Here is a 21599-nt window from a genome sequence, read left to right as displayed (position 1 = left end):
AAATATTGCAGCATCAGTGGCAAGGGGACCCAGGTAACAGGCTTTTGTTTTTTTCTTTGCCCTTCCCACCATACCCAGCTGCTCCTTTTGCAGACCACCTTTGCTGGAGCTGACTCAGAACTTTCAGCCTGAAAGAAGAGAGAGGCAATTCCTTGGGAGAGTGGAAAATCAGTACGACTTATTGATAATGCATAACCATTTCAGATCTGGTGTTTGTTTTATCATCCTCCTTGGAGAAAATCTTTTCAAAGCATGTGTTGCTTTAGCCAAAGAAATACTCCTCTAGGAGGAAGGGTGTTACTGTGCATGGAGTGAAGTCAGAGATAGCCACTGTATCCTGCTCTGCCCTCCCAGAAAATGGAGGTGGAGGCAGAGGGAGAGAAGAGGTAAAGGGAGGAAGGACAGGGAGGCAGAAAGAAACTTAGTGGCAGATGCAGGGGAGAAGACAAACAAGAAATATCTAGGACTAGAAAAACAAGAGAGGTAACAGATGAGGGGCTTCTATAGTGCTTCTAAATCCGAAGCATCTATGAAATTACAGTATGGATCTAGGACAATACTTAAGTGTTTTAAAGTAATTTACCCCCTTTAGGTGTTCGGTGTGAATGGGTGGGGAGAGGTGGAGGAAGGGAGTGCTTTGAAGTCCTTGCAGAGAGGATGTGGCTGGGGCCATGCCAAGGGGCTCTACTGAGTGCACACTTTGCTTACCTTATCATCTTTCTTAACACTGAAGGTTCAGTTTAGAGCTAATCATCCCTATGGAGGACATTTCCTGTCCTGATCTAAGACAGCTCTTACCCTGAAGGTTTGTAACTGAAGCCTGCCACCGCTTTAATGCCTGAAACCATCCAAGTGGGTAGTTTGGTTTTTCCGACTTTCATTCTGTTGAATTGGGAAAAGGTGGGGAATTACTAAATGCTCTCTGCATCACAAAGCCTCAAGTGTTTGCAGCTAATTACACAACTCCAGTTCGGCTTCCTTCTTGTCTACTAGTCCAGGGTTTTTGAAGTTTAGGCTTGCAAGCCCGGTATAGATCTGAGTATCAGTTGATCAGGTCCAAACCAGCAGTTTAAAAACATGAACTGAAAGAAAGTACAATGGACAACTGGGGCGTTTTACACTAAATTTTTTGTTTTTTTAAACAGACACTAAGTCTTAATGTCAAGTGTATTGCTTAATGTGGTATTAAAAAAAGTCTGTTTTAATAATTCTGGAGGCCGGGGCGCCTGGGTGGCTCAGTGGGTTAAGCCGCTGCCTTCGGCTCAGGTCATGATCTCAGGGTCCTGGGATCGAGCCCCGCATCGGGCTCTCTGCTCAGCAGGGAGCCTGCTTCCTCCTCTCTCTCTGCCTGCCTCTCTGCCTACTTGTGATCTCTCTCTGTCAGATAAATAAATAAAAAAAAAAATCTTAAAAAAAAAATAATTCTGGAGGCCCTAGGAATCTACCTTTTCAACCAGTTTGCCAGGGATTCTGATGACCGTGGTTCACAAGGCCATACATTAAGAAATACTTAGCTGCTCCCACCCCCTTACAAAATGCTTTTGGTTTAATCTCCTCCAAGAGCTGCAGTTTGCAAATGTTCAAGCAGAAGCAGTAAACGTGTCAGCCGTGGACTTAACTGATAAAATGCTGCTGCTGATAGGACGTGATGGTCGTGATTCCGCCCCATTGTCACAACTGGAAATCCAGTTGGTGTGTTTGTCACTTAGCGATACAGAGAGGCAGCGGATTCATTCGAAATTACTCTTTCCTCTTACTAAGAATAAAATGACTGAATGTCCTCTTTTCTGCCCAAGTTTTAGTTTTGAGCTTTGGAGGTCTTTGAGCTTTTCAGGTCTTGGGAACTTGCCTCTGCTCAACTTTTCATTGTTGACACCCACTATTCCCCATGTGCGTATTTTAATTACTTTCAGACCTTTGCAAAGACGGTAGTCACGTTTCCTAGTGGCTGCCACACTGCCATGATACATAATTAGATAAAACATTTTAGGTGACTTGGGCTTGGGACCAGCCAACCGAAGAAGAGAAAGGACAAGAACTTGAGCTCTGGCTGAAACAAGGCTGTTGAAGACCACCCATCTGGGGGACAGAGTGGCTCCCATGAGGCCTAGCACCAGGCGATCAGGTGCAGGAAAAGCCACCTCTGAGTGCCTCCTACACACACGCATTGCAGTTTGCTATCCCCCCCCCCCCCCGCCCAGTGATTTAGGTTGTCTGAGTGTTAACAGTTAGAACTTATTTATAAGAGCCTGCGCTGAAGCCCGAGTAGGATCCAGGAATAAGTTAGCTGTGTTTTCCACACCTCCCCAGGATAAGTGCAGGTACAGTTTGAGCCGAGTTCTGTCACCGGCCTAAGGTGGAGTAACTGTGAAGTATCCCGTAGGAATCCGTGTGGGAGAAGGAATGAATGCTGGCTCACCAAACGGAATTAACCACAGCAACAACCTGGCGTGGCGCTGAGTGGAGAGATTAGTCACATGTATAAATAGAAGGAGATGACGATTCTCAAGTCAGTGTTCTAGGCCCCCACAAACACTGGTTTCCAGAATCTGAGCAAGATTATTATTGGAACCTCAATTTTAGGAATTGAGGCTGTAGTTTGGGCTATTTTAGTTCTCACGTTAATTCAGGGAACGGAACTTTCCTCAGTTAGAAAACGTTTACTACTTGCTGGACGCCAGGACTGCGGTGTGTCTCGTGGGTGGTGGACAGTGGTTGGAGGGCGCCATGTTCCAGTAAGCCCTGACCCGGCATTGCCCTAGAGATCTTGGAGTCACAGGATCCAAGTGATATTTCCCTTCTTGCCTCGACAGCTGACACCTTTCTTCCTGGAATGCGGCTTTGCAAAGGGTGGAGAACAGGCAGGAGAGCATTATTATCCCATTTTATAGATGTGGCTTAGAGGACTGCAATGTCACAGGGATTGTTGGAGAGTCCATCTGAGCCTACACCCAGCTTTTCTGTCTCTTTTCCCTTGTTGTTCCTTTCCCAGGCACCATGATGCTGGTACTGGTTATTTTCTGCCCTTGTTGGTTCTCTAGCTTGGTCTGAGGCCAGGCCTGCCGTGTTGTGCTATGCTGCTGGGCATCCAGGAAGCCCTTCTCTCCTGTCTGCTGGGAGAAATGCCCTGGGTTGCCATGGCTCCCAGGGAGGTGTCTTCTGCCACTGAGGCCAAATTTGGCTGAATTGGTGCCTCCCTTTGGATATCTCTCCCACAGCCAAACTTCTTAGCCTTGAGAGGGTTAGAGGATCTTTCTCGTGGGGACAGCATGCCCACTCCCTAAGCTCATGTTATTGAAGCATATAAGCCAGAATGGAATTCATTAATCAAAAATGAGAACACTGTTTGCCAAGGAGAATAGACACTTATTCTTTAGCAAACACTTTTTCCCCCACTCTGTGGATGAGTCATGGTGAGAGCAAAAGCTTGGAACCCATTGGTGGTGGGAAGGGACCAAGTAGTGAGTAGGGAATACATATAACGGAGTCTTAACTTGTGCTATTTCTTTGGCCCCATAGATTCATACCAACAAAGGCGGCCAGAGACTGGAGTCTTTAAACCGGGGCGGTTCCCCACAGGCTGACACCGAGGCTATCGATTCTGTTCATTCTCTGCTCGCGGGCTGTTGCCCCTTCTATGTTGACCCTTCATTTCAGGCAGTCTCAACCTAGCGCTTTTGACGTTTGGGGCTGGATAATTCTTTGTCGAGGGCGCTGGCCAGTGCATTGTAGGAAACACCAGCTTTTTTGGCTTCTACCTACTAGATGCCAGTAGCAACACCCAGTTGTGACAACCAAAAATGCCTCGAGACGTTGCCAGTGGTCCCTCCAGGGCCACCCTCACCCCCGAGTTGAGAGCCATTGTTTTGTTTGCTTGCATAAGTTAAGACTAACAGATGTGCTGTCAGATAGGCTAGACTTGACAGCAACTATAAATGCCCCAGCTTTCTCTCTACGGCTTACTCCTCAGACCCTAATGTGGTCTGTTCTCCTATGGGTGGTCTCACCCCTGTATGATCTTTAATTTCCTCCAGATCTTCACATTTCATCTGGAGTTTCCTTCCTTCCCGCGTTACCATTGTCTTCCTAACCCCCCTCAGTTTTGCCGAATTTCACGTGTGTTTCTTCCTGGTATGTTATGGCTGGAGAGACCTATAGCGAGTGATTTTATGTTTCCGTTTCCACACAAGGTCTAGAATCCTGGCCACTGGTTGCTGCAGTAACCATACCTTCTACAGAATGGGAATGTGATAAACGAAACGAGGGAGGTAGTTCACGAGGCTCAGTTTGGCTCATTCAGAGACCTCTGTCACCAGATAAAGGAAGTGTCTGCGTGGGAATGAGTTAACAGGGTGAAATGCCGCCTCCCTTGCTTGTACAATGTCCCTGGGCTAGTTGGATAGTAACAGATACTGCTGTTCCATTAGTGTGACCTGGACATTGAACCGGTCAGGGGAAAGCCTTTCAGGTGTGTCTCTCTGTGAAGTCCTTTCTTCCTCTGTCCATTAGATTTCTGTGCTAATCTTGCCTCATTTATTTTCTTATGTAATTATCTGTCGACCTTTTATTTACCTTCGATGTTTGGCTGCAGTAACTGTGCAGAGCAGCCTCTAGTGGCTTAAGCAACCTAGAAATACGGCCACTTGGGGACTGGCTATGACTCCCGAGGCAGCAGCCTCCTTATAAGTCACAGCCCTATAGCAACCCTCCACCCTTCCTTCCGCCCTTTGTGCCCTTTTTTTTTTTTTTTTTAAGTTTGAAATTGCATTTAGAGAACCAGCATTTGGTGCTGTGGGCTTCTGTGGTTGAGCAGTGCTGGATGAGCTATATTTTCCAGGCTGCTACACACAATTACCCTTAATTTTGAAGCGTAATGCATTTCAAAATAATTTTTTTTTTCTGTTTTCGGGCTCTTTAATCCAAACGTAGAGCCGCAGCTGGCTTTGCCCATAGCCCTGAAAAGACATGTGGCTTGGGAGGTAGAGCTAGTGGAAGGACTTTGGTTAGATTGCGTATTTTTGGCCGAGTGAAGAGTGAATTCCAATAGCACTGAGTAAGGCTGGTTTTTTCCTTGACTCCTGACCACTATCCCCCCTTAGCCCCACCTCACCATTTTCATAGCATTTTTATAGTGGACCCCGTGCCCTAGTTTTAATACTGGGCCACTCTGTGGGAAGTGATGGAGTCCTCAAAAATTCAGATTTGGGGGAAGGAGACTGATTCTTTCATATACTTACTAGTAAGTATGTGTGTCTGTATGTGCGAGAGAGAAAGATGCGCGCGCGCGCGCACACACACACACACACACACACACACACATCCATGCAGTTCTCCTAATAATGAAAAGTCTTTAAATGCAAAGAAACTTATTATATCAGCTCCTAAATCCCATTTACTCTAGTGCTTGTCACATTTATAGCAAGTCACTACAAATCTCATTAAATCAAAACCTTTAGCAAGAAATGAATATGTTTCCATCATCTTTAGACTTTTCTCTACTGCCAGAAAGTGACTTCAACTCATTAGGACCGTTTTCTCAATTACCATCCATTCTTCTTCAGTGGAGAGTTTGGGGAAACGTTTGCCTGGGTTTATACAAGAGAAGCACAATAAAGTTTTTTTTATTAATTGTAGTATATTGCAGTAAATAAATGTGCGACTTAGATTTAAAATGCATCTATGTGGGGGCGCCTGGGTGGCTCAGTGGGTAAAGCCTCTGCCTTCGGCTCAGGTCATGATCTCAGGGTCCTGGGATCGAGCCCCGCATCGGGCTCTCTGCTCAGCAGGGAGCCTGCTTCCTCCTCTCTCTCTCTGCCTGCCTCTCTGCCTACTTGTGATCTCTGTCAAATAAATAAATAAAATCTTAAAAAAAAAAATAAAATGCATCTATGTGTTCAAACAGGAATATTGGTAGGCTGACAGCACCCATCACAATACATTATTTACATGATTCATTCATTTATTTATTCAGCAACCATTTTGACTGCATTTTACGTTCTGTAGTCAGGGCACTCCCTGCACATTGTAAGATCCACTTCATGGGAGCAGTATGGGGAGACAGACCCATTAAGAGACACTCACAGTGGAGGGTGGTAAATGTACGCGTATGTAGACTGTTTGCAGATTGCAGAGGATAGAGTTCACAATGAAGGGACTTTGAGAAAGATCTGGAAAGCTGAGTATTAAAAGGAAGAACAATATGACGTGTCCAAGGAATACAGCAGTCAGGAGAAAGTCTGGAAGAGGCCTCATGTCAACTCCTTAGGGCGCTGGGCATCCATTGAGTGGAAAGGAAAAACAAAGGATTTTAGGGAAGGAAAAGATGCAATTGGAAGTCAGTGAGAAATCCAGCTCCCAGGGCAACAGGGAAGGTAGATTAGAGGGTGAGGCAGGAAGGAGGTGCCAAGGAGAGATGGAAGCTGTCAGCTTCTTCCTTCTGGGCCTACCCTAAGAAACACTCAATCTTGGTCAAATGAAGAAGTAAATAAAGCAGGGGGCTCGCTGTGTAAATGTAACTCTCTCTGCCCCCACCTCCTAGTCTGAGTAGTGGACCATCCTTTTCCTTTAAGGAGACAGCTTCTGGAGACCCCCTGGATAGATGCAAGTCAGAGAGAAAGGATGTTGACATCGATGAAAGAAGAAAGATTTGGTGACTGATTGGATTTGGGAAGAAGGGAAAAGCAGGAGTCTTTGAGGTTTAAGCCTAAATATATACATGCTTGTCAGTTGAGGGTTCGAGTAGCTTTTGGACTCTGCCTGCTGACAGACTTGGTGTAAGTTAATTATTATTCTTGGCCTCAGTTTTCTTATCATTCAATTTTTTTTAAAGATTTTATTTATTCGTTTGAGAGAGAGTATAAACAGGTGGAGAGGCAGAGGGAGAAACAGATTCCCAGTTGACCAAGGAGCCCGACATAACACTCGATCCCATGACCTGGAGATCATGACCTGAGCCGAAGGCAGAAACTTAACCATCTGAGCCAACCAGGCGCCCCTTAGTTTTCTTATCATTCAAATGGAGATAATCTAAGTCCCTGCTTCTTGGAGCTGCTGAGGGCATTAAATGGAATGATGACCGTAAAGTAGGATACCCCTATAGCAGTGCATTGGATTTGCTGAGGTTATTATTACTAATTTAATAGTTCCTATTCAGGTCTTTTATTCAAATATCTTGCTAAAATCCTTTAAAGACATGCATTTATTATTTTATCTTCTTTATGAGTTGTAAGTAGCCTAGGAAATTCCTCCTAAGATTTTTGCTAGACTGTTAGTTTGATTTATGTAACTTTTCCTCAGAGGTAGACTGCTGAGATACAGGTCAGGGAAAATCACAATCGATTGTGAATTAAAAGAACGGACATAATGAATCCTGTTAGCAACCTGAGGTCCTGAAGAAAAGCTCTTATAAATAGGTCTCTATCTCCCATTCACTTGGAACTAACCTGGGGTTTTGTTGTTTTATTTTATTATTTTGCCTTGTGTAGAGAGAATGGAGGTTGGGAAATGAGGCTCTTTCCCTTTCCTTAAATCCAGCTTTTGGGCGGGGCTATTTGCACTCACCCCGTGTAAAAGGAAGGCCAGTGAGAAACCCCGTTAGTGGAGTACCAGGGGAAGAGCCATCGACAGGAATTTAATTCAGTTGAACTGGGTTTCATGTGATTCTGTTGCCTACTAAGGAAATTCAGTCATTCCAATAAGACTTGGTAAATGTCCCCTTCTGAATCATCTGAAGCCTTCTGGGAAGTGGGAGATTGTTAATCTTCATTGGCAGGTGGGTGGTAGTAAAGTGTTAGTAATCTTTCTTGTTTGATCTGAGCCTGTCACACCAATTAACAAATACTCTGGGGAATAAAACAGAAAAATTAAGGTTGGATGACTATAGTTCTGAGTGTTAGACCCAGGATAGCTGTGTTGGCCCAGCATAATGTCACGTACCAACTTTCCCTTTGCAAAGTGTCTTAGGTTGGACAATTCATTTTATGGCCACCTGTAGAAGTAGAAGTAGAAGACACCTGTTTCCATTTCTGTTTATTCTTTCTGGCTATTGCCAGTTTGTTTGGGTGACTTTTCTGCTTTATGTGCCTTCAGGAAAGCAGCCACTAGCTCGCAGACTCACCAGCTCATTAAGCAGTAGCTCATGTACCTGTCACTTGGTAATGGCTTTCACGAGTGGATGGAAAAAAAAAAAATCAACCTCAGTACAGATGTTAAACTGCTGTGAAGTATGGGTGTGGAAGAGAACTGTGCAAATGGAAACTACTCTAAACTTGTGTTTTGAAACGTTTATCTTCCCCACCCCACTCCCGACTACTAGAGTTGTGAAAAGTCCCTTATCTAATCACTATATGCAAATCTTGTTTGGCACGTGACAAATTGCACACTATTTTCAGTGTAAAATAAATTTCCACTCACTCTCTCTTCTCCCAAGCAGGGTGATAATTAGGGAATGTTCAGCTGCTAGATCGTCGGCTATAGAGCGATACCTCTACACTATGTATTAGGATTGGTGTGTAGCTTTAAATGGGATCTGATGGGAAATGTTTGAAGACTCATAACAAGATTTCTACCATGAAATACAGATTTACAGTAAATCACTGGAGAATTATATTCAGACCAAGGTATGTAACAGTTTCACAGTGATTCAGACCCATTGACTTACCCTGTACCCATTTTACAGGTGAGGAAATCTGTCAGAGAGGCTGACTGCCCAACATCATGCTGATCCAAACTGAATGCTCTTTTCTGTAGCACACCTAACGCCAGCTCTCCTGCAGCCGAGTCCCCCTCCATTTGTCAAATTTGTTTTTGCCTCCATTGAGCCTGTTGTGTTGGGACTTCGTATTGAGTGGCCATGCTGCTTGGTGGAGAATATGCCATGAGAGCTTTGCTTCAGGAGCCAGTGAGAGCACACCGTCAGGGTCATTACCTCAGCCAGGGCTGACTGTCAGCAAGATGGCAGGGGGAAGAGGGAGGTCGTGGTGGATTCACTTATGTTCCCTTCCACTGTCCTAAGGAGACACTCTTCCACTGTCCTAAGAATTGTTTTGCGATTATTGAAGACTGGTTTAGGGCCATTTTCAATCTTTAAATACGCTGCTAACAATTCTGGCATATGAAATTGCCATGAAACGGTCTGAGAATTGACCCCGGGAGCTGAGGATGTTAAGGCATCTAAAGAGGTACAAGAGTATAAGAAGCCAAAGCTCCAGGTTTGTTTTGATTTCAAACTACATCTTTTAGACAATGAATAGGCTTTAGGGTAATTGTAACCAGATCAATGCGAGGCCCAGAGAAATGGCACAATGGCAGCTGTAAAATTGAGTTTCACTCTTCTTTCAGACCCTGGAAATTGCATTAAGAAGAGTTGGGGTCATCCATTTGAAGTGAAAAGTGCCAAAGAAGGTACCGAGTGTCCTATACATGGGAAGGGGAGCTACCACAGGACTTCAGTCTTTAGGATCCCAGACACACTGGAGCCCTTAACTTGAAGAGAGGGGTCGGGGTGTGCTTGATGGCTACCGTGGGTCTGATTTTGCCTCCAGCATTTCCTTTTAAAATACTTTTTAATTCATTTGTTCATCCACAAATATTTATTGAGCACCTGCTAGGTACCATGGCGGGGGGCGGGTACTAAGGGACACATAAACAATGGTGAGTCCCCTCCCTATGAAAAATAGCAGACGTGTTGCTGCTTTCTTGGGCTGCTCTTGTGGAGGAAATGTACAATGATCAAAGGATCACACGAAGGAATGTGACATTTAAGCTGGGCCCAGGGCTGGGGAAGAAAGGTGCTGATGCTGGAAGAGCCTATGGCAAGGGATTCATGTAGTCAGAGAGGGCTGGAAAGAGAGTGGGCTTCCGTGGGGAACGAGGAGTCCCTGCAGATGCCTAGTGAATGTGACGAGCAGATGCGGGGGTTGAAGGAACCCAAGAGCAGAGTGCTGGGGGCTGGGAGCTCACCAGGCCTGGAATAGTGGAAAGGAAGGCTCCTGGGGATCAGAGGTCTGGGTCTTTATCAGAAGAGCACTGAGGGGTGCCTGGGTGGCTCAGTGGGTTAAAGCCTCTGCCTTTGGCTCAGGTCATAATCCCAGGGTCCTGGGATCAAGCCCCTCATCGGGCTCTCTGCTCAGTGGGGAGTCTGCTTCCCTCTCTCTTTGCCTGCTGCTCTGCCTACTTGTGATCTCTGTCCAATAAATAAATAAAAATCTTAAAAAAAAAAAAAAGAGCAGTGAGAAGTCACTGGAGTGTTTCACTTAAGGGAGCGATGTGTTCAGATGTATGCATTGTAAAGGTTTTCCTGGCTTCATTGTGTAAATCTTACATTATTTAAAATTGGTCACAACGTGACCACACTCTTACCACTTTTAGAATCTAACAGTTTCTAAAACAACCAATTTAGTCACTAGTGTCTCCTTCAGATTTTAAACAGCAGCTTACTCAAGATTTAGCACAGATATCACCACTACTTAAGAATGATACAGTAGCTGGTTCCGTGGTTCTCGGACTTCCAGCTGCCCAAGCATTGCGGGGCACCCAGAGGCTACGTTCTTGCGGGTCCCTCAGGACCCAGTGATGCCAGTGGTCCCGACTCCACTTTGAACAGCATCATCCCCAAAAGTGCTAAGGAGTAAAAAAAGAATATAAACCCTGAGGTAAAACACTGAGAGGTGGCCAGTAGAGGAGGGAGCCTCTGTTCCTGCCTAGGTTTTAACTTGGACCTGTTCTTGGTCCTGGAGGGATTTTCTTCTAGTGCACCTGAAATGGATTCTAAATCCTTTGAGTTTCTTCTAATTTATTTCCTAATCCTTTCATATGCAGCTGTTTTCTCAGATCTGTGGCTTATTCCCTCTGTGTCTCTGATATTTCACTTTACGTTTTGTCGCCATTTTAATAAGAATCTTTTTATGTAAGTCCCAAATGAGGTTATGGGGCACGGAGGTGGTGGGGAAGGCCAGCCAGCTGAGGCAGGGGGATGAGAAGCCCCTCTGCGGATTTGCTTACTCTGCCCTCTGGAGCTGGAGGCTTGGTGTGTTCTGGAGTTCTGCCAAAGTAAGACCAGTCCACGGTTCCCATCTTAGAGAACTGTTTGCGGCTGTTCTCCAGAGAGGGTAGGAGCCCAGAATTCCTGCTCAGGTGCAGTTGGGTTGAAATGGATATCAAGGGCAAACTTTAGAGCAGAAAAGAAGTCACAGAAAAGGCATCCACCAATTCAGTGGGTGAGCCGAGAGTAAAGTGCCCTGGACCCATGTCTCCCTCTGGTCTGCATGGCATGACTCCGTGGTCACCTTCTCCAGGAACCTTCCTGGATGTCCTGGTATCCTCTCCTAGGACACATTGAGTCCTTCTCTGTGCTGAGTAGATGGGAGTTCCCGAAGGTGCATGTTCCCAGTGCTGAGCCCATAACAGGTGCTCAGTCAATGTTTTCTAGAATGAAGCACTGTTACCCATGCACATGAGCACTGTGTCCTACAGTCCCTTTGGGAAGAGCCCTTAAAAATGGCTTCTTTGTCCCTGAGTGAGGAGCCCAAGGACACGTGGTTCAGGGATGTAACTCTCATTGTACACAGTTTTGCTAAAGACCAGTCCTACTTGAGCTCACTGTGACTGAGGGCCAGACCAGATGTCCGAGGTGGGAAGGCCAACGGCCGTGGCTTTGCAATGTCTAGTCCCGTGGTTGCAACGGTCACTGCCTTCCTGTCCTTCCACGGCCCCCAGTCTATCCTCGATGTAATGAACTTTCCAGAGGAGGAAACCACTGTTTTGTCATTTGCATTCCTGTCTGCAGAAGTATTTATACCTCATGTAGCTACCTGTCATTCTCCCCTACTTACCAGAAAGCCTGTGGGCATAGATATCGGAGACCATCACTTGTATGAATGCTGAAAACATTTCTTGGCTTAAACCCTGAAACTGCTCTCCCTTTGTGCCTTCATCCACAGTTGAGCCACTGTTGAATCTGGAGAGAATGCTTCTCTCTTCCTTCCTCTCCAGTGCCTGTGGGCGACCAGGCATTTGTGACACACACTGGGGGCTGGGATCCCTACCACATATGTGGTTACCCACACTTCATTTATTACAATCTGAGAGCACCGTGGCCTTGATAATTTATGTTTCTAGGCTATAATTGCACATTATTTTTCTAGCAGCTATCAAGGGTTTCAGCTAGCAATTGAAACTTGATAGGTGTCATGGCTCTTCATGGTTGGAATGATTAATCCTGATGTTCCAGTGCTGAGCCAAGCCTATTTCTTTGAAGCCAAATAACACACACACAGTAAACCCCAAACTTGAGTGTTCCGAGTTCACTCTAAAAGTAGAGCATATTCAGGCCTTTGGAACCACATTCCCGGATCTTCCACAGCCCCTTTCTCCCTTAATTAAATAAACAAATAGTGACTTGCTCCCCCAGCATGGGGATTCTGCCAGTTGCTGAGTATGTCTAGTTCAATTATACATTCTGGAGCTGGAGAGTGACTACCGATGGGCTCTGGGACCCACTGGAATGGGTATGAGAAAGAGCTGAGCTAAAAATCTCTGATCACCTCAATTCCAGAAGCACTGTCACTGGCTGGTGGGTCACCAGTGACATTTTGGGTCTCTTGGCATTAGTCTGTTCAGAGCCAGTGTCCAGTAATCCCCAAAAGGTCTGATTATTTCCTTTTCCCCAAGGTATACCCCCTCCCCCCAAAGAAAGCCTGGAGGCCCCTTTGGAGGAAAGCGAGGAGAACGAGTAACAGTATAAATTTTTGGCAATCTACGAGGGTCCATCCTCAAGGGGATGTGGCCTCCCCTTCATTTAATGGGTCCTGGGCCTCTAAACTGCTTCAAGTCTGGGGTTGGATGGAGAGGCCATGACTATTTTTATGATTCGGGTCAGACTTTTGTCCATCTGACTTACAGCTTTTCTGCTTCCACCAGATTAAGTAAGAATTTAGTGGGCTTCCCGTCTTTCCTTCTGGAAACACTGCGACTAACTAGCCAAGACCAATATTCTGATTGGTCCTTGGTTCTGCTGTCCATGTGGTAACCACACCATGCTAGAAAGTGCTTGGAGCCCCTGCCCAGCTGGAGGGCTGATCTCCCCCCCTCCCCAACTAGCCCTGCCGTCCCTTAGACACTTTGCAGAACGGCTTTGGGGGAGCAAGAGGCAGGAGGTGCTTTGTAGCCATACAGACTGAGGTTGAAATCAATCACCGTGTACTTGCTGGCGGCAAATTCGTTATGTTCTCATGACTCCTGTTTCCTACTGGATGAATGGAAATGGTGCCCACACGTTGTCACAATAAAATGAAAAATGTCGCCAGGGAATGGAGTTCTTTGGCCCCAGCGGGTGTGCAGTAGACGTGAAAGCGTATATGCTTTCTGAACCTCTTCTCCAGAATTGTGTTTTCAAGCCCATCGGTTGGTTGGAAGGGATGAAATTAGGAGTCACAACGGACTCCTAGGATGCACGGTTTGTGGCTAGCTTCCAACACCCTTCAGGTTTGCTCAAGACTCTGAAGTATGTGCTGGATTTTAACTGTTGTAGGGGAAAAAATGGCATTTTATTAGCATAGGCTATGTCTACCAAAAAAGTTCGCATTACCTGTTCTCTGCATTATGATCTAGATTCTAAGTTCATTGTGTTTTCCAGTATCAGAGTTTGGTTGCTAGGCCTTATTTTTCTCTCTTTAGAGAAATAAAGTGTGTTGGGGACAGGTGACCTTCTTAGTACTTACCTGATGCTGTGGGAAGTCCTATTTGTGGGCCCCGTTTGTGGGCTTCATTCATGAACTCATTCTTCAAACGTTCGATGTCAGGGAGATGGTGCTACACAGGGAGAGACTCTGCTCCCTCCAGGGGAGGAGGCGGGCACAGTGAGCACACCCAGAATACAGTGGGACTAACACCCCCATGTAGGCACCAATCACTGTATTAGCTAAAGGCGTGCTTTATGGAAGAGGTACATGGTGAGCTCTGCAGGCTCTGGTGGTCCAGCCATGGAATTGAGGATCAAGAGGCCTGGGTCTTAGTCACAGGATGATACTGAGTCTAACTGTGTCCTTCCTTGGTCGCCTCGGTTCTCTTACCTCTATAATGCGGAGGGAGGGTGCTCGACATGACGGAGAGATCCCAAGCGAAAAACCATGGAGCAGCTGCTTCAGGATCATCTCAGCTGTGAAAACAATTAGAATCTGGGCCCTCGACATCAGAAATTCTGAGTCTGCACAGGTTCTGGGATTCGTATTGACACAAAGACTCCCTGCCCTGGCTAACTGATGCATAAAGGTTCTTTTGGAAGGCCCTGGATGACTTCTGGTTGCCCTTCTTTCCTACAGCTCCATTCTTCACCCTTTAAAACCTAACACACTTCTCAATGTCTCCTTCAGAAAGCCTTCTTGACCTCTGACTGATTGGCCCCTTGATAGGGAATTCATTCATGCCTCTGTCCAAAAAAACACAAACAAAACTTGTCAATGTGCGCTTGCATTGTTTCCATCTCCCCTGACGGCTCAGGAGCTCCTGAGTGTAATGACGGCAGCACATTCATCACCGCGTCCTCTTTGCCCTGCTCACGGGCACGGAGAACGTGCCCAAAGGGGGGTTTTCAGACAGCAAGATAGGAGAGCAGTAAACTGGAGGGCAGCCCCTCTTTCGCTGCCTGTTGGTACTCCTAGAAGAGACTTCAGGGATGTTTCAAACGAATCACTCCAGCATATTTGGGATTGCCCATTGCCTTTCTTAATCTGTCCCAGCCCTTGTTTCCAGATATCCACCTGCTCCAAAGACCCCTGCATTCTTCCTATGGCCTCAAGACCTCAGGCCGGATGTGGGATGGCTGAGAGAAGGGAGGACAAGATGACAAGTTGGAAACTAACAGCTTAAACTCAGGTGTTTTGCAAATATAAGTACTCCCAAAATATTATTTGGCATTCGCCTCTCTTTACCTCCTCCCTTCTCCGATGGAAAAAGATAAGCAATAATCCGTGGGCCCCAGTCTTCCTGCGGACAGAATGGAGTCACACTGAGAAAAGGGAAGTTGATTTCCTGGTTGCCCTCCCACGCATGGAGTTCTGGGTGGTGCCATCCCACACTATTTGCATCACTGAGCTACACACACTGCCAAGGCTGCATCTTAAATTCAAACACTTGGATGGGGATAAAGAAAGCCTGAGGGGAAAAGGTAACACTTCACCAGAAGTGGTGCGTAAGCGCTGTACTTTTTTTGTTTTACTTCTGTATGTTTTACTTCTGCTTTTGGATTAAGGACAGAACGTTAATTAAAAAATAAAAAGCTCATCTTCTGAGCAGCAATTAGTTTGTGTTTGCTCTGCTTTCATCTGTTGAGTCTTTGAATTTTTGAACACATAAAGGCTTGAAAAATATCTCCTAGGGGTCTTTCGAGCGCACCTTCCCATTCAATTGTTTTGATTGCTAGGCTACATGTTGATTTGGAAATGAACCGCTGTTATAACAAGAAATGCCATCGTACGGTTCTGGTGTCTGATTGTCATTTGGGTGACACAGATGTGTCAGGGCTCTCCGCATATACTCTGTTGTTCACCAGTCCGGCCCAGTGCCTGTCCAGAGTCCAACGTTCCACTTAACCATGACCGCTAGGAAGCAACACAGCTGGATTCATTAGCCCGAGTTATGAAAGCTCCTCTGAAAAGTTATTTTTGTATCCTACAATTTTAATTTTTGGGGACAGGCTGTACCACTTTCTAGGTGCCAAAAGTGATCACTCAGATTTTTTTATTAGGTGCTATTTTAGCTTCAAAAATATTTTATTTTTTATGTACTGCTTTGTGTCTTTGACCCAGTTCTCTTTTCCCTGGGATGTGTGTCCTAAGAGGATGAGCTTTATGATGTTAACAAAACCTGGAATATTAATTCCTTTCAAATGAAATCAGTGTCCGCATCCTCCTCCAACACAAATACACACACACACACACACACACACACACACACACACAACTCTTGCACACAGACTCACGCATTCCACACATCTCTTCCCAAACATGCATCCTTCATATTGATAAAATGTGTTTGGCACGTGTACGGGAAAACTGCTTTTCCTCCCTTTTTCAGCAGGAGAAACAGTAGACAGAGGTCTTGTGAGACACAGCTGACGTAACCAAGGGCTCCTAATTGGCCCACCTGGGCAGTGAAGACAATAGTCTGCAGGACTTGGGTACTCCTGGTAGCTGTGCGGGGAAGGAGGGACCATAGACCTTGCAGAAATTCGAGAATGTGCCATTTGCAGATGTGAGCTGTCAGCAGCCATCTCCCCCACTGTAATTTGCTACAGCCTAGAAAAGAATAAGTGACAGCTATTAAAAGGGCTTTAGAATAATTGCACTTAAAAGTAAAGATATTAATGAAAAGACATTTTAGACTACCACTTAGACTTGTTCCTACTCATGATAGGGCTGAACGTTTATGGGCCATAAAATGGTTACAGAACAGAATCCTTGGTCATTTTATTTATGACTAGTCTACAGAGCTCTTTATGTTTTGTTTTTCCCCTATCTCATAGTGGCTCTGGTTTTGCTGACATCTGAAGGAGGGCGGTATTGTATTGGAGTGAGCTGTGACACATTTTCAGCCTCGGTTGCTGCCAGCGGGGTGAGATGACTGGGGTTTATTTCGCCTGAGGTGTCAGAGTTCTTCACCATGTGCTTTTCCTAGGGGGAGGGGGCAGAGCAGGTGCTCTCGTTCTTGGCTGGGTGCCATCATCCTGTTATGTGCTTTTTGTGAGTTTTAGCTTTAGAATTTGAAGAAGTCTTTGCCCAAAATGTATCTTAAAAAATGCCTCCCTACTGCCCAGCTAATGTAGCACATTCTGGAGATGTCCTTTATTCTGTAAATTGAACTGCAGTGGTTGTCCATTTTTGCAAAACATTTTGTTCCAAATAAGTACACACATTAATTTGCTTGACAGAGAAAAAGAGTTGAAATATCTGAACTCAGAAAGTCACAGAATCAGTTCTGTGCCCTTGGTCCTTTTTGATTTCCAGCTGTTAAATGATTTGAATCTAGTTTCTAAAAAGGACCCCTTTGATGGTCTGAACCATGCTTCTTCCTTAGAGGGATCAGTTTAGCTTTGGAAAGTTTAGTTTGTGATTTTTTTTAGGAAAGAAGATTTAGAATATTTTATTGAAAGGATCTTGGAGATTCTCTCTTTCTCTCTCTCTCTCTCTTTTTTTTTTTTTTGGTTAAGATTTATTTATTTATTTTAGAGAGTCCGTGTATAAGCAGGAGGGGCAGTGGGAGGAAAAGAGAGAATCTGAAGCAGACCCTGCACCAAGCATGGAGATGGTCATGGGACTCGATTTCATGACCCTAAGATTACAACCTGACCTGAGAAACCAAGAGTTAGCCACTCAACCGACTGAAACACCCAGGTGCCCCAGGATCTTGGAGATTCTAAGTAATGTTTCCCTCGCTATGATATTGAAGAGGGGTTGGGTACTAATGCTGGATTTTAAAATATATTTAAATAATTATTTATTCATTTTAATACGTATTTAAAAAGTATAAATGTGTCAAGCCTATGGCTTCGGATTTTCTTCCATAGGATGAGACTAAGATGAAATAATCTTTTTTTAAAAGATTATCTATTTATCCGAGGGTGAGAGGAGAAGAGGGAGAGGGACATGCAGACTGTGCTGAGCGCAGAGCCCCACGTGGGAGGCTCAACCCCAGGACCCTGAGATTATGACCTGAGCTGAAACCAGGAGTTGGATGCTTAACCAACTGAGCCACCCAGGCACCCCTAAGATGCAATAATGTTGATATTAAATGTAATAGGGCTGGAAAATGGTCCCTGAAGAGCAAGATTTTGGGAAACGCTGATGTAATCCAAAGGCTGCATTTTGCCTGTGATGAGGCTCCGCAGGGATCCTCTTGCCAAAGTCTGTTTAGTGGCGAGGCTGAGACTGGAATCCAAAGTATGTGATGTTCGTGAAGAGTAACAAGAACAGCTAACATTTATTGAGTGTTTACTGCGTATGATGCAGAGGGATTCACGGACATTATGGAATTTTATTCTCACTGCAGTCCTTTGTGTTAACTTCTGTTAATACTCTCATCGTATAGATAAGAAAATTCAATGCTTAGAGAGGGTGCGTCCCTTGCCCCAGGTCAGAGGGCCAGCAAGGGGCAGAGCCCACCGGAAAGATGGCCTGCACATTGGCTGATCTTAGGTCAATGAGAAGAGTTAACATCAAAGAAGATCCTGGAGAAGAGATCCTTTTGTTAGGAGACCAAAGGCCTGTGGAGCAAATATTTACCGAGAGCTTGACATGTGTGCTGAGCCACTAGGTGCCAGGGCCCCAGAGAGCATGAAGGGTTTGGTAGCCTCACTGAGTGGGGGACTCCCGTAGGACTTTCTTGGGAAGATTCTCTTCATATATTAGCATGTTAAGTGTTGAGAAGCCTGCAGTCAGAAACCTGTTTTCTTTGTGATATTGTTGGTTTTCAAACGCAGTTTAACCACAGGTTCCCTTTTTCTTCAATAAAACCTACTACATTTTGCAGAACCAATATTCTGTGGCGCACGCACTTGGGACCTAACCTAATCCTTTTAAGCTCATTTTACACATGAGAAATCTGAGGTCCATGATGACTTGGCCAAAGTCAAAACTAGTAGTTGGCAGAGTTTGCGCCATTCAGCCTGCTCTTTCAGCCAGGGCCTGCCAGGGGCCAGGCCTTCTAGGAGCTGAACTAGGCTTAGCAGTGAACAGATGGACAACAGAAAGATCTATGAAAACGAATTGGTAATTTTAGGTAACAGTAAATCTATGAAAATTGGAAATTTTTACTTTTTCGGCATTCTTTTCAAGCCTGAAGGCACCCCTTTTTCATCTTTGTTTTCCCAGTTTCTAGCACAGGGCAGGAATGCATTTTCAGTAACTGTTGAATAAATAAATGAGCTGTTGATGATTTGGGTTTTTCCTATTATGTAGCAAAATGGGCAATTAAGAAAATACCAATTGCTGTTGGTTGTGGCGTTATGTTACTCTTTGGGAAGTTAAAAACAAAATGTTCTGGGAGGTCCGCAGACTGAAGTAGGTTTCTTGGTCACCCCTGCTAAGAAGTCCAGTTCTGAACAGCATCGACTTCAGACAGTCATTAGAGGACAGGTACTGTAGGACAGAAGTCATGTTTGCAAATCATCTCTATAGGTTTCTCAGCATTGGTAAATTGTCTCATTGCCTAGAATTTTCAGACCACATCTGTTTTTTGATTCCTGGGCTTTTGGCCATGTTGCTAAAGTGCCAGAATCTCTAAGGCTCTACCCAAATTGCTAATATCAAAAGATTCTTGAGGAGAGTATAGCTTGTTCAGATACAAGAGAAATGGGACAGAGAATCTTATTACATGGCCAGTCCTTTATGGCTTGAATTAGGGAGTACCTGTGGGTACTGCGCAATCTGGTGATTTTTGTGAACTCTGTAGCATGTTGTGCCTTCTAAATCTCTACCCATGAGTATCGCAACGGGCTAATGGAAGGAAGCTTTATATACCCAAGCATATGAAAAATGGCTGATGTTAGTATAGAATGAAGGTTCTAGGAGTCCGTTGGGCTAGACATTCTGAGCTGGCCAGGTGGTCAGCACTAGTAGGAAAGATCTTGTCAAGAAGGTCAGTAAAGCAAATGGCTTTTCTACTTGCATAGCTCCTCCTCTGAGGAATTTGCAACTGTGGAAAGACATTCTGCTATGGAGGAAATGATGGTCTGACACCAGCATGTTCATGGCTCTTTCCAGTTTGCCTTGCTGTCCCAGGAAGAAGGGAAGTGCTGAGCTGGACCTTGTTCAGCATTCCACAGGGGACTCCTTGCTTCCAAGGAACCCCCCCCACCCCCCGCCTTGAGGTCCCATGAGGTCCAACTGCAGAGGCTTCAGGAAGCACTCACCCAGCACGTCATCTCAAGCAGATCATTTAGTTTAGGCGGGCCTTTCAAAGAAAGGCATTTTAGTGGTTAGAAATGCAGCCTTAATTTCAGAGAAGGGCATTTTAGTGGTTAGAAATGCAGCCTCTCTGGTGGAGGGCACTTATAATTTAAAAGAAGAGAAAGGGAAATGAATCTGACACCATCTGTCAAATTCATTTCTAGGTTTCTCATGGAAATCTAGGTTTCCCCAAGAGGGTGTTTCCCTGAGAAGGGGTTATTTCATTCTGCACGGATCTGTGCATCACACAAAATCAGACATCTATTTCTGGGGAGAAGAGGCAAAGAGGGATTGGGGTAAGTATTTGAGAAGTGAAATAAAATGGAAAGCTGCAAGTTTTATTTAGCCTCAGAAGTGAAAGCAGAGTTTTTGGAAGTTAGGTCAAGAGACACAGGCTTAATTGTATCTGTAGGAGTTTCCTGTAGGCTGGAAGAGAAATGTCTGACTAACAAAAAATGGTGAAGTGATGGCATATGTTATTGAGGGGAAATGGTAGATATTGTACCCTTCCATATTTTAGGTAAATAATCTGTAATACAGAATACATTGGCAAAGAGCATGGTACCTAGAGCTGGAAAGAACCAGACCTGAATCCCACCTCCTCCATTTTTGATGTGAGAATTTAAGCAAGTTATATGATGGCTTTGATTCACAATTTCGTCATCTGTAAAATGAGGCTCATACTACAGACTCCTTAGGGGATGTTATGTGGTGCTTAACAGTCTTGGCACATGAAAAATGTCCAATAAATGGTAGCTTTTATTAGGAACTATAAACAGAAAAATATCGAAATAGTGCCCACCACACCCAGAGAGGAGCTCTGAAATGCCCTTTGGAGGTGCTTTCAGACCTTGTGACTTGATTCGCTATGGTGTCATGCTTGTCTGATTTTTTTTTTTTAATTTCCCAAGAAATCTTACATTGAATTATTACACTAGAAGAAATAGGACATTTTGGAGTCTGCACAGTCCATTCTAAAACCCTTTTCCTAAATAGGAAGACAGGTGTTGCCTGCTTCCTCTGCCTGTGTGTACACCTGTTTCCGCATTTTGAAATCCAGCAACACATTTAAGATCATGAAAGCCACTTGCTTCATGATGAAACAAAATTCCCTAAAAGTGTTGTGTGTTCCTGCCCATAGCTGGATGCTCTAAAAGAGGCAGGAAAACCACATGAGCTTCTTTATTAATGCTGTCGATGTGTTGAGACTTGTATCGGGTCCCTCGGGCTAGAAAGAGACAGAAAAAAAAAAGAGAGAGAGAGAGAGAGACAGATTTGGGAGAGGGTCTCAGATGAATTAAGCCAATAACTTTCAATCTCTTGGCCAGAGAGATGTAAATTCTTTGTCTAAACACAGCAGAAATAAGACTCTCTCAGGTCTGCAAAGACTTGGATAAATAATGCAAACTCATTGCCTTATTGAATTTATTTCTCTGGATGCTGTAAACGTAATTGGGAATCGATAAGTATTGTTCGCTTGCCTTGTGTAATGGTTTCACATTGGGGTAAGGATGAGTCTGTGGCGTGGAAATAGAGGAAAGCTAATGCTGGGATTGGCTTTAATCTTATTAGCCAGATGTTCTAACCATTATAGCTAATCAGTCAGACTGGGCCACAAAAATCTCAGTTGCACAACGTAACTGGCTTGTGGACTGCATT

The 21599-nt window shown here is 44.8% G+C and overlaps 1 protein-coding gene across 5 annotated transcripts in view; it reads left to right on the top strand.

The window, feature by feature from the left end:
• ELMO1 (engulfment and cell motility 1) overlaps positions 1-21599 on the top strand; it is a 545585-nt gene that overhangs the window by 3189 nt on the left and 520797 nt on the right. For 2 of the 5 annotated variants that reach the window (XM_047695463.1, XM_047695462.1), the window contains exon 2: positions 9340-9486. The exons of 2 other annotated variants lie outside the window; for them this stretch is intronic. The gene's annotated coding sequence lies outside the window, so the exon portion shown is untranslated. The remainder of the gene's footprint in view (positions 1-9339; positions 9487-21599) is intronic. One more of the 5 variants, XM_047695464.1, reaches the window with a different exon arrangement.

This window comes from Lutra lutra, chromosome 11, assembly GCF_902655055.1.
Source record: "Lutra lutra chromosome 11, mLutLut1.2, whole genome shotgun sequence".
NCBI lineage: Eukaryota > Metazoa > Chordata > Mammalia > Carnivora > Mustelidae > Lutra > Lutra lutra.
This window is presented reverse-complemented; position numbering and strand designations above follow the sequence as displayed.